The sequence below is a fragment of the Sesamum indicum genome, linkage group LG5 (assembly GCF_000512975.1).
Source record: "Sesamum indicum cultivar Zhongzhi No. 13 linkage group LG5, S_indicum_v1.0, whole genome shotgun sequence".
NCBI classification, from domain to species: Eukaryota; Viridiplantae; Streptophyta; class Magnoliopsida; order Lamiales; family Pedaliaceae; genus Sesamum; species Sesamum indicum.
The window spans coordinates 6772740-6784715 of NC_026149.1; the positions used below are offsets into that span (position 1 = coordinate 6772740).

The 11976-nt window shown below is 33.5% G+C and overlaps 1 pseudogene; it reads right to left on the bottom strand.

Annotated features, from left to right (window-relative positions):
- On the bottom strand, nucleotides 1640-2443 carry LOC105162185 (annotated as a pseudogene).

Genomic DNA, 11976 nt, shown 5'->3' on the forward strand with positions numbered 1-11976 from the left:
AAATACAAAGATGTAGCCCCTATGATTTTTAAAATAAGGCAATTTACCTCCCTGTATAAGGAGGTAAATTGTTTTATTTTAAAAAGTACAGGGGATAACTTGCTATATTATTTTCACAAGGGGGTAATGTGCTCATTTTCAATATCACATGGGGATAAATTACTATTCACCCGTAAAATTTCTAACAATACTAAAATTAACAACAAATCAATTACCAAGTAAATATAATTTTTATTAAATTTATTACAAACATGAGTTAGCAACGAAATTTTATTATTTTGCAAGAAATTTGTATTGTTGCTGTGTACTACTTTTCATGGTGTAATCAAACATCCCCTACAAAGAAGTTTTGCAACCCTGAACTTTTAGAATAAGGTCATTAATGTCTCCCAAATCAGGAACCTGTGCTGGTCTTAAATTAAAATTTTAATCGGTCTCGTTGCCAATTTATTTGTTTTAATACGAGATCATTCAATTTACAAGAGCACATATTTCATTTAACCCGGAAAGGAAATACCTTAGGTCCAATCATTATCTAAAAAAATAAACTAAAATTATATAAATATTTTGAAAAGTTTGATCTAATTTACAAACACTTTATATTTGGGTTTAATGGTAATTTATCCCATATGATATTGCAAATGAGCAAATTAATTTATCTCCTTGTATTTTTTAAAATGAAGCAATTTAACCCCTCTATCTAGAGAGGTAACTTGCTTAATTCATAAAAACACAGGGGGATAATTACTTATTTTTTATAGGGGGATAATTTGCACATTTAAAATATCGTCGGAGACTAAATTGTAATTTTTCCTTTATATTTCTTACAGAATTTACAAATAAATTATTTAAATTGTAATTATAATAACAAGTACACTCGATGTTCAAATGATGAAATTTTTCAAAAAAAATACTCCTTCAAACATATTTCACCTATAATTGTATGAAGGGTAGGGCCTAACCTCGGCTACAGGGTATGTAATTTACCCTAAAATAAAAGAAAAAGAGAGTACCTTGGGTGAGTTTCTGACTAGAATTTCACTAGGCTTGACATCCTTAAACACGCTGAATAAGCCCAACTCCTTTGTCCCCAAATTCATTTCTTCTTGCAAGTTACTGACCCTATCTAGCAGCTCCTTCATGTAATCTATAGTATCTCCGAGTATAGATGTTCTGTCCATCTGCCAAATTATCCACATTTTTCATTTTAGGAGTGATGAGGAGAATTGCATATTTACAAAAATACCGCCGACTTTTAGCAAATTACTGACATCCTATGACTGCATCCTAAGACTGTGCAGGTGGACCCCCCCTGGCGCAGGTGCAGCAGCGGCAGTAGCAGGTCTGGAAGTGGGTGACGTGGCAGGCTTTCATTGGGGCTACGTGTCGCACATACGTAGGGTACCGTACAAGTATAAATATCCTATTAATAATATTTCAAATACGCTTTCATCACTTACTTTTACCGCCATATTTGAGCTCTACTTCGATCTCATTTTCGACCCCACCTTTTTCTAACTTAAGTATCAGAGGGCCATCGCCGAGGGCATCTCGGCTAGTCTGATGTTTGCTGTGTTCTCATGATCCACTCCAGATAGCTAAAAAGAAGGATTCAACGATCACGACCCAGCGATCCGACCTAGCGACCCCGATCCGGAAATCCTGATTTTGAGCGACCTACATCAAGGAGATAATTTGCTATTTTTTTTGTCATCACACATATCCTATAAATTCTATTTTTCCCCATTAATACCTTGCTGATCTTGGGAACAACTGATCTGAGCATCGAAAGGCGGTCGTTTAATCGCTTCCTCCGCCTCCTCTCAGCCATTAGGTTCTTTGAAGGTTGGCCATTCAGCTTCTTCCCTTTGTTCTTCATTTGACTTTCAGGACTAAAACCCGTGTTGAAAGTGGGCGGTTCGGGTACGGGTTCGACTTTACATGGAGCACCGATGCCCATATCCGAAACCCTAGTTGGGGAGAGGGCAGCAGTGCCACCATCTTCATCACCGAAAATGGGTATGGAATAGTAGTCTTCTTGGGAGTTATCATAAGGGAGGGTTGGCGGGCGAGCCTTGCGTTTGATGAATCTGAAGTGAAGTCAGGAGGCGACAGCTCGTCTCCAAACGGGACGCCGTAGAGTGAGGAGTCTGAGGTCGGAGCGATGGGCAGAGAGTAGTCTCCGAAGCAAGAATTTGAAGGAAATGCGGAGTTGGGCTCCAGCCAATATTAGTGCAGATGAAATCTTGATTTGTGCAGTACTCCACCTTTCTTAGACCTAGTAACTCTTCTATGAAACCTTGTTCATTTGTGTAAAACTCCATCTCTCTCTCTCTCACTGCACGCACTCACAGAGACAAGGACAAAATGCTCTCTCAAATACAAGCACACATTTGGGTTGAACAAGCTAAATAACGAGAGGTGGTACTACGGGGGTTGTAGTTAATTGAGAAACGAAAAAAAATTGTAATTTTGGTCCACTAATTTAAGCGTGGTGGAATTTTTAGTCCCGATTCATTCTAAAATAACAATTAAGGACATTAATTTGCAACAAATGGTAATTAACATTCAAATTGCCTAATTTTACCGAAATCCCCCACACCCCCAACACGTGACTACAAAGAATTGGGGGTTTTTAATTTTTCCGGCCAATGAGCCTACATGGCAACTAATTTTCAGACAAGGGTGAAGTGTCAAGGTAACGTGTAAAAAAATTAAACACGTCACCTTGCCACTTCATCTAGCAGGCCAAGTCAGCAGTATTTCAGGGGAAAATTGCATCTAAGCGTCTCTTCTCTTCAGACTTCTTCAAAAATTCCTAAAACAAAATCCCTAAAAAACAAAATTTCTAATCTAGGACTGCTGCTGTAAGGATTTGAAAAAGAGAAATTTTAGGTCACGAACTTGAAATCAGCACTTGAAGGGAGTTGCATTAGCTGAAGATGGTGATGATTCATAGAGATAGGCATATGAACATGCCCCCACCCGCATATACTAAGCAAGGTTTCCTAACCCAAAATTCTCTTTTTTGCTTTTGAAATCAACTTTATCTGTTTTGTTATTTATGACGCGAAAAATTTCTTTTAATTATGTGTTAATTTTGTCTTTTATTTCATTTTATATTAATGGAGAATGAAGCATGTTGTTTTATATTTTGTTTAATGCTTTGTTGGTCCCCCCATGTGAGAATTTTACCTTTTTGGCCGTGTTGTTGCACTATTTATGAACCCTATATTTGGGGTAGTAGAATATATTTATTGAGTATTTTATTGTTGTATGTATGTAGTCTAAAGTCATTTGTTTCGATCCTTTATCTTTAGAAATATTAGATTTAGTCTTCTATCTATCAATTTTATATAGATTTGATCATTTAGCCTAATTTATCTTTTGCCCATTTGATGATAAAGATTAATAGTCCATCCTAATACGCTAAGTATAATATAAACAAATATTTTTTCAATAAACCTAAACTCGTTGACCATTCTAGGCGAAGATTAGCTACAAGATGCAAAATAAATGGATACATATGGACTTAAATTGCTCTTGAAAGTTGTGTAGGGGTAAAATTATCCGAAATTGGGTAAAAAAGGTCTAAAATTAAGTAAATTTTGAAATGCCAAACTAAAACTAAAATGGTAAATTTAAAGGACTAAAATTAATAATAGCTAAACTTAAAGGACTAAATAAATATTTTTTTTATTTATTGTTTCATTTCTTTACAGACCCTAAAAGTTAGAGCATTACTGTATCAGTGTACTACGGTGGTGTGGCTAGAAATTTGCCTATCGCCAAATACATTGGTGGAAAAGTTAAAAAAAATTGATTATGTTAATGCAACTGACATAAGCATAACTTGGACCTAATTTCTGAAAAATGTGGAATATCTAGGGAGGAAGTAAGGTACTACATCATTATGAATGGTGGCTTTAAGTTACTGTTTATTGGTGAAGATATAGTAGATCAGACTTTAGGGCATATGCACTGTAGGAAACTTAAAATATATGTTGAGTATAATCCTCCAGCACCTGAAGAGGTTGCTATGGAATGTGTTGAAACAGTGGATAATGTGCAGAAAAACAAAAGGAGTCATGCACTTGTAGGATATGGTAACTGTCAGGGATAGCTTGCAAGCATGCATGCAGTGCCATTTTTAACTAGGGTCTAATGCGTAAGGACATGGTGCATTCATATTACAATGTGGAGACATACAAGCTTGTGTATGAACCTGCTATACTTCCAATTAGTGGTGAAATGTTGTGGAGTAAGACAAGCTTCATCCCTCCTTTTGGAAGAGGACCTAGTAGACCTGGAAGAGCAAGGAATAGAGAGCCAGATGAGCCAAATGTGAAGACAAGGAACAAAGGAGGCAAGAAGTAAATCAAGATTAAAGACAACACATCAAGCACCACTGTAGAATCTGAGGTGAGGCAGGGCATAATGCAAAATGGTATACTCTATGGAAAGACTATCGAGAACCTAGGCTTGACCAGATACAACCGGACGCTCGCTTTTCTTCCAAAAATTCATAGGTCAGTACCTCTATCTATATATACACTTTATACACTATTGACTGTTCTTGATTTATGATAATATATGTACTCAAATCATTAAGAAATTTTAGAAAAAGAAAACATTGCATCTATGAAGATCCAACTAGGGTAAGTTTATCTGTTTCTTGCCAGTTTTGTCCTATTGCTTTTAATGAGAAAGTAATTTCTTATTGTTGCTTTTGCAGGCTAATTTGACGGTTTCAGAATCTGGAGTAAAGGTCCAACAACCAATTCTTCCTCCAGTGCTTCAACGAAATGAGGCCATCCAGGTTGATGTTGCACCACAAATAATGAAGGAACATGGGCCTTCAATTCTGATTCAACCGAGACCTTCATTTACTCAATCATCTGTGCAGGGGCCATCAATGTACGAGCAATTATAGATGGCCCACAAAAATATGTTTGTTCAATCACAAGTGACATTGCAACCAACACTGAACATCAAGACACCTCCTCCAATAATTGGTGTGGATTCATGCCATATTTCTCAAACAGACCAGCTCAACCAATTTTCCAGACTATCATCAAGAAGAATGGACAAAAGTTTCTTGATCTCTCAAATTATCAAAGGAGTCAACCATCTAAAGATCATATAAAAAAAGTAGTACTATTGAGGACTATAGTATGTTTCGTGTTTTGGCATTTTGTTGGACAAAGTGTTATGTCAAACTTTAGCATTTTGGCTGTTTTTTGGAATTATTGTGGATCGTTGTTTTATCCATAAACGTATATGGGGTAATCTATTAACAGTTTTTGGGAATTAATGTTAAAGATAGTTATTTTTTTGGTTTTCATTTTGGCTCTTTCCTAGTTTCACATATTTTTTTTTGCAGGAGTATATTAATTGATGCAGAATAATTGATGCCATTATATTGCCCAAAATTTATAATTTTGTTAAGGAAATCACATAATTAATGTTACAATAAAATTACTTAATAACTAGTATATAAAAGGATCCTAAACAAACTAGAATTTAACAGTTTTCTGAAAAATTCTTGTTTGGTCCAATTAAAAAAGGTCATTTTTATTTTTGGTACAATAATTGTGGTAAGTGTTGCTTTTGGTACCATAAAATACAAAAATACGCTTTTTTGTCCAAAGTTAACAGCATAGCCATGTGCACATGGTCGTCAACGACTGTTAACTCCTATTGACTCACATAACTTTGACTGATTTTAATTTTAAAGGCCCTTTTTAATAGTACTAAAATAATAAAAGAAATGAATTTTTTTGGTAACATTAAAATAAAAAAAAATTACCACTTTGGCCACAAACCACAAGAACATTTTTCCTTTTACAAAAATAAAAATGTTAGAAAAATTTTATTTTAATATATATAATATATAGTTCTAGAACTATAATTTTTTTTTTCAGATAATTAATTTCTAGGATCTATTTTGCTATTTTAAAATTAAATTATTATTTGGTCTAAAAATATGTTAATATTTGAGCACAAACTATAAAAAGTAAAAATTTATTTTTTGAGTAAACATATTAGATAAATACTTTTATTAAATAATAAATTAATTTTTAAATTAAAACTATTTACATTTGAGATAAATTGTAGCATTATTATTATTTTTTTAAAATTGAATTTTAATTTTGTTTGAGATTATTTAAATAAACTTTGACCATAAACTATAAGACATAAAATTTTATTTCTTAAAATTTTAAATATTAAAGAAATTATATTTTATTAGAAATAAAAAATAGGTTATAATTTATTTATATTTATTTTAGATAAATTCTAGCATATTTTAGTTATTTTTAAAATTAAACTATTATTTATTCTAAAAATATTTTAATAAACTTTCACTAAAAGAAGTAAGAAATAAATTTCAATTTTATTTCTACATTTATCTCGAATGTAAATAATTATTATCTAAAAATTAATTTATTATTCAATAAAAAAATTATCTTCTTTCGAAAAACTTTTTTTACTTTTTATAGATTGTGATCAAATATTAATATATTTTTAGACTAAATAATAATTTAAATTAAAAAATTATAAAATAGGATTGTAAAATAGATCTTAGAAATTAACTGAAATAAAATTATATTATAATTTTAGAACTATTTATTATATTTATTAAAATAAATTTTTTCTAACATTTTCATTTTTGTGGCCAAAGTTGGTCAAAATATATATTTTTTTAGTGGTACCAAAAAAATAAAAAAAATTGAAGTCGAAATCAATAAAAACCACGCGAATCAATTGGAGTTATGTTAGAATTGGTGACCAGAAAGGGAAATAGATTGGCAGTTTTAGGAACTATTTAGCAATCTTCATGATGTGATATTATCGTGATGAATGTAGTAAGAGCATTCATCTATGACACCATGTGTTTGTTGTGCTTACTATTTACATTGAATATTATTTTAATGTTGCAACAAATGCCCACAGACCAATTGAATAACCCATGTAGTTGGGCTACGCATTGGATGTCAGCTATGAAACCAACTTCGGAGGGTTGGTCTGAAACGTTCCAAGTCGACGACCTCGAGACTGGACATCAAGGGTCCTATTGAGACTTGCACTAAGTATCGCATTCATTAGATGAGTGTCGCGTTTCATCGACGACAGACATGGGATGTCAATGCAATTTTAGTGGATTAGTTTGACAAGGTTGTTAACTCGTGGGAATTGTTATATAGAAGCTTTGGAGGCTTGGTCAGTATGACTTGAATTCCCGGCTTCAATAGTACAGGATTAGTCCTTTGACTTGAGGAATCATGACAATAGCATGCATATGATGGCTATATCTTAAATCTGGCAAGAGCTGGCTCTGTTGCCGATGTGGCCGTTATAAGCCTTGTCCAGTATAGTCGGAATATGTAGTGAGGATGGTGGATTTCAAGATGAACTCGTTCCCTATCAGTATACGATGGATAAATCTTCTATGCGCTTTGAGATGGTTTAGACTCTCTACGTCTATGGCCATAGCGATTAATCAAATTGAAAATGGTTTCCTTTGTCGATCAATAGAGTAAACACATCTCAAGTACTTAGCATAGTTGTTTGGTCCAGGATGGGAACCGACGTCTAATTCCATGCTCTAGACTAAAGTCGGGAGATGGTCAATGGAAGGATTGTACCTGTATGAAACTCGAGCGCCGAAATGGTTACACCAACATTCACCTAGTCTCTAGTGCCATGGACCGTTGCTAGATGACCACCCATGATGACAAGCGTTTTTTATTGATCGTTAATTGAAAATAATGAATATAATTTAATTTAATTAATTATTTGTATTGGACACAGTGTCCAAGTCTAGTTGATGGTAAACTTAAACAGTCACACACAAATTACTATAAAATTGGTGAAATTAAATTAGAATTAATTCGAGAAGAAATAAATTAATTTAATTGGATTAAATTAATTCAAGGAGAAAATATATAAATGATTGGATCATTTATTTAATAATTCATTTGATGGATGGCTCAAGAATTAATTAATTGGATTAATTAATTTTGGACTGAGTACCTTTAAATTAATTAAATTAATTTATCAGGTTTGGCTTAATTAATTAATTGGATCAATTAAAAAGTGTTTGGGCTTAAATTAATTTAATTGGATTAAATGAATCTTTGGACTTTGTTGAGCTAAAATTAATTTAATTAATTATTGTCCAGTGAATTTTTATTGGGCTTGATTTAATTTGCTTATATCAAGCCCAACGCATACTTGAAGTTCAAGCTTATTTGAGGGTAGGAGCAAGTTATGGAGAAGTGGAAACTCCTCAATATGATGAACTGATGGTGTGTTATTTCATCATGGCTGGAGGTTATATGCATATGTGTGCATAGGTTGCGTTGGAGGCAAACTTGGTAGTTATTGAATTTTAAATTCAATTGTATGTAATATAAAAAACTACAAACATATCCCACGTAACAATAACACAAGCCACGAATTTTTTTGGCTCTCTTTTGTCCTCAAAATATTCTCATTTTGTTCTATATTGAATTTGATTCAAGTTAGAACATAACATAATCCAAAAACACTTATTAATAGTGTTTGTTTGGAGTAGCTTTTCTTCTTGTTCTTTATTCTATCTAGCAATAGAAAAAGAACTATATCTATTTCACAGTGTGATGTGGACAAATTAACGGGGTTCTAATTTAGATTCTAAAGTGAACGAAAGTGAAACGAAAAGAAAAACAACGCACGTTGCAACTCAACCAAAGAAACAAAAGGTAAAGTTTCCTACTATATTTCTATGCCTTTTTATTTCATCCTCTAGCCACGTGTCTAGCATGTTTATATGTTTGCTGTTATGCTTTTGATAAGTACCGAACGCTCGAAAATTTCAAAGGAAAGACCCCTTTGAACCGTTATTTATTTTATTTCACGGTTCCTCCGCGTTCTCGGCCATACCTATTCTTTAGTGGTATCAGAGCCCGATTCGATGCTGTAGCTTTAGGATTAACATGTTATTATGTGTTGAGCATGAACAATGTATTTAATTTACTTTTGGAAAGCATGTTTTACGGCTTTGAAGCATGGTTATATGTTTAGAAAATATGTATTAATTTTACTTTTAAATTGTAGATATCTATGCATTATTTAAAAAATAGATTTTCTGTAAATGCATGATTTTATTTTAGTTTTTGATTGAAAAAATTCAAAAAAAATTGAAATACGGAGTAGTACGACCGTTGCTCCTGCCGACCGATCACTGGGCATGCAGAGCTGGCGCGCCTGCTGGCGTGCGGGGCTCGTGCCCTGGCGCACTTGGGGCCGGCAGTAGACAGTCATCTGATGTTCCAAATAGCTGGGCCATTTTGTGCCGCTTTTTCAAGAAAATTAAAATTTTCTAATTTCTGAAATTGTTAATTTTGGCTAATTTTAATTTTAGTTAAATTGAATTTTTCTAAAATTAAATTGTGCTTTAAATTAATTTAAAATGATTTCTAAATAAATAAAAAAATTATAAATTGGATGTATGCTTGATATTTATTTTTTTTAATTGCATTATTAGTGTGTTATTTTCTGCATTTAATTAGGTTTTTGGTATTTGATATTGGATATCTATTGTTAAGTACATGGATTGTATTTATTTGTTTTAGAATGTTTATATTTGATATAAATGTGTTAATTTTTTTTTTTATTGGATGAACAAATGGGATGATTACAAAGCCAATTGACCGAATGCATGGTTTAATTTTATGTTGGGTGAGGCCTGCATGCCTCTTTGTTTTAATTCTTCTTTTGTTTTTAGCCTTGAAATAATAAGGCGTGCTTTCTCCCTCCTTTTGTACTCCCCCCAACTTTTGATTGGGGTTTTCAATTTCAGTTGTAATAAGTGTAGTTAGGATTGTGTGGTTTTATTTATTTTGAATAAATGCAAGCTTCCCAGGAGATGAAGACCTAGGCCTGTTGGACAGAGCTCACGATGGAAGAAAAACAAAGAGGAAGACCCATTAGAATGATAATGAGTTACTATTTTTGCAATAGTTAGGCCACACCCTAGATTGACCAGACTCATTGTGGGCTCAGTGGGTCACCTAGGATTGGTCTTGTGATCATCCAACAAGGGTGTGCTAGACTTGTTTTTGAATGTGGTGTATGTTTTAATATTTAAAGTATGATGTGTTTAGAATGTTAATACTCAATGATTAAAATTGATGCATGCAAAATCTTATGATGATAAGGTCTGGGTTACAACAAAATTTAACTCTCACTTGGATGGTCCAAGTTAAATATAGGCCCATAATGGATTGAAATTCAAATGGTTTGATTAAATCCAAGCCTTCCATCCACAACAATAGCCCTGGTTATCGAAATTTAGGAAAATTCTTAGATTCCATACCCAGTCGTTATAGTTTGTCGCATTGAATCTATTGATCTCCATAACCATGGTTAAAGGAATCTTAGACATTTCTACATAATAGAAAATAAAACAGAACTCAGCAAATGATCGTAATATTATAATCAAGTTGAAGACATAGTTTTTAGTCTTTAACCCTCCCACTATTTGTACGAAAGCCCACCACTCTCAAATGGAATTTTCAAAAATAATTTTCTAGTGGGCTTACAATCCACAAGCACGATTTACCACGCCCCGCTTTTACGATTCACATGAAAAAGATATTATGGGAGATATCTAATATCATTCTCATCCAATGAGATTCTCAAGATATTTTGCCTCACCTCTTCACATGATCCCGAGGACTCCAAGCGAATCATGCTACTCAGTATTAGGCCCAACCCATCAACCAAATCAAACTTCAACTATCACCCCTAAAACTCGTGAGACAGGAAAACGATGAACATGTTCCTTTATTCACAACAATGGTGCAACTTCCTTCTATTCAAATGTGCCACGACTCGTGATACCACATTTAGGTAGCGGTAACTTCCTCACCACATTACTGTGGATGGAAGGCTTAGACAGATTAAAATAATTTTGATTGAAATCCATTATGGGCCTAATATTTAACCTAGTCCAATCAAGTAAGAGTTAAATTTGAGAATTGACCAAGGCCTCATCACGTTATCATTTTGCATGCATAAATATAAAATATTTAAAATATTTAAATAAATGAATTGTATGCAAATAATACTAGCACACTCCTATTGGATGATCATGAGCCCAACCTATGCGACCACTGAGCCTGTAGTGAGTTTATGGTCTATCTAAGGTGCCCCTACACTATTACAAGGTGACCCATTATCATTCTGATGAGCCTTGTAACTCCTACTTGGATCTCCTTCCACCGTGGGCCTTCTTCTCCATGGGTTTGCCTTATTACATAAAATTAAAACCTTACCAAAATACTATTATACTCTCAATACATTATAAAGAAACCCCAATCAAAAATTGGAGGAGTAAATAAGGGGGAGGAAAGCAAGTCTTATTATTCCAAAGTATAAAATGAAAGAAAGAGAGATAAAATACCATAGGGGCACACAAGCCCCCGCAAAAGAAGTAAAATATCCATACAAATGGTCAAAGAAACCATGACCATCAGATGTCATTCAACTAACATCCAAGTACAATATTTTCAAATAATCATGCTCAACAAATATAACACATTTTCAAATAATCATGCTCAACACATATAACAAATTTTTAAATAATCATGCTCAACACATAAAATTGCAATTAAATGGATGACCAACACATGTGCATCGATTACATAAAATACACGAAATTAGTTGAGCAATTTGATTTTAGAAAAAAAATCAATTTAATCCAAAAATTAAATGACTAAAATTAATAATTTTCAAAAAATATGCAAAATTCAGAAAATCCAATTTTTCATAAAAACAGCGAAAAACGGCGCAGCCGTTCGGCCATCGACCTGCGGTAAACACAAGTTGCTGCCCCGTTGCGCGCCCCTGCTATCTGCATGCACGCCTGCGCGCCTACGCCTACACATCGTACACGCGACCTACACAACGTGCACGCACTGCCAGCCTGCA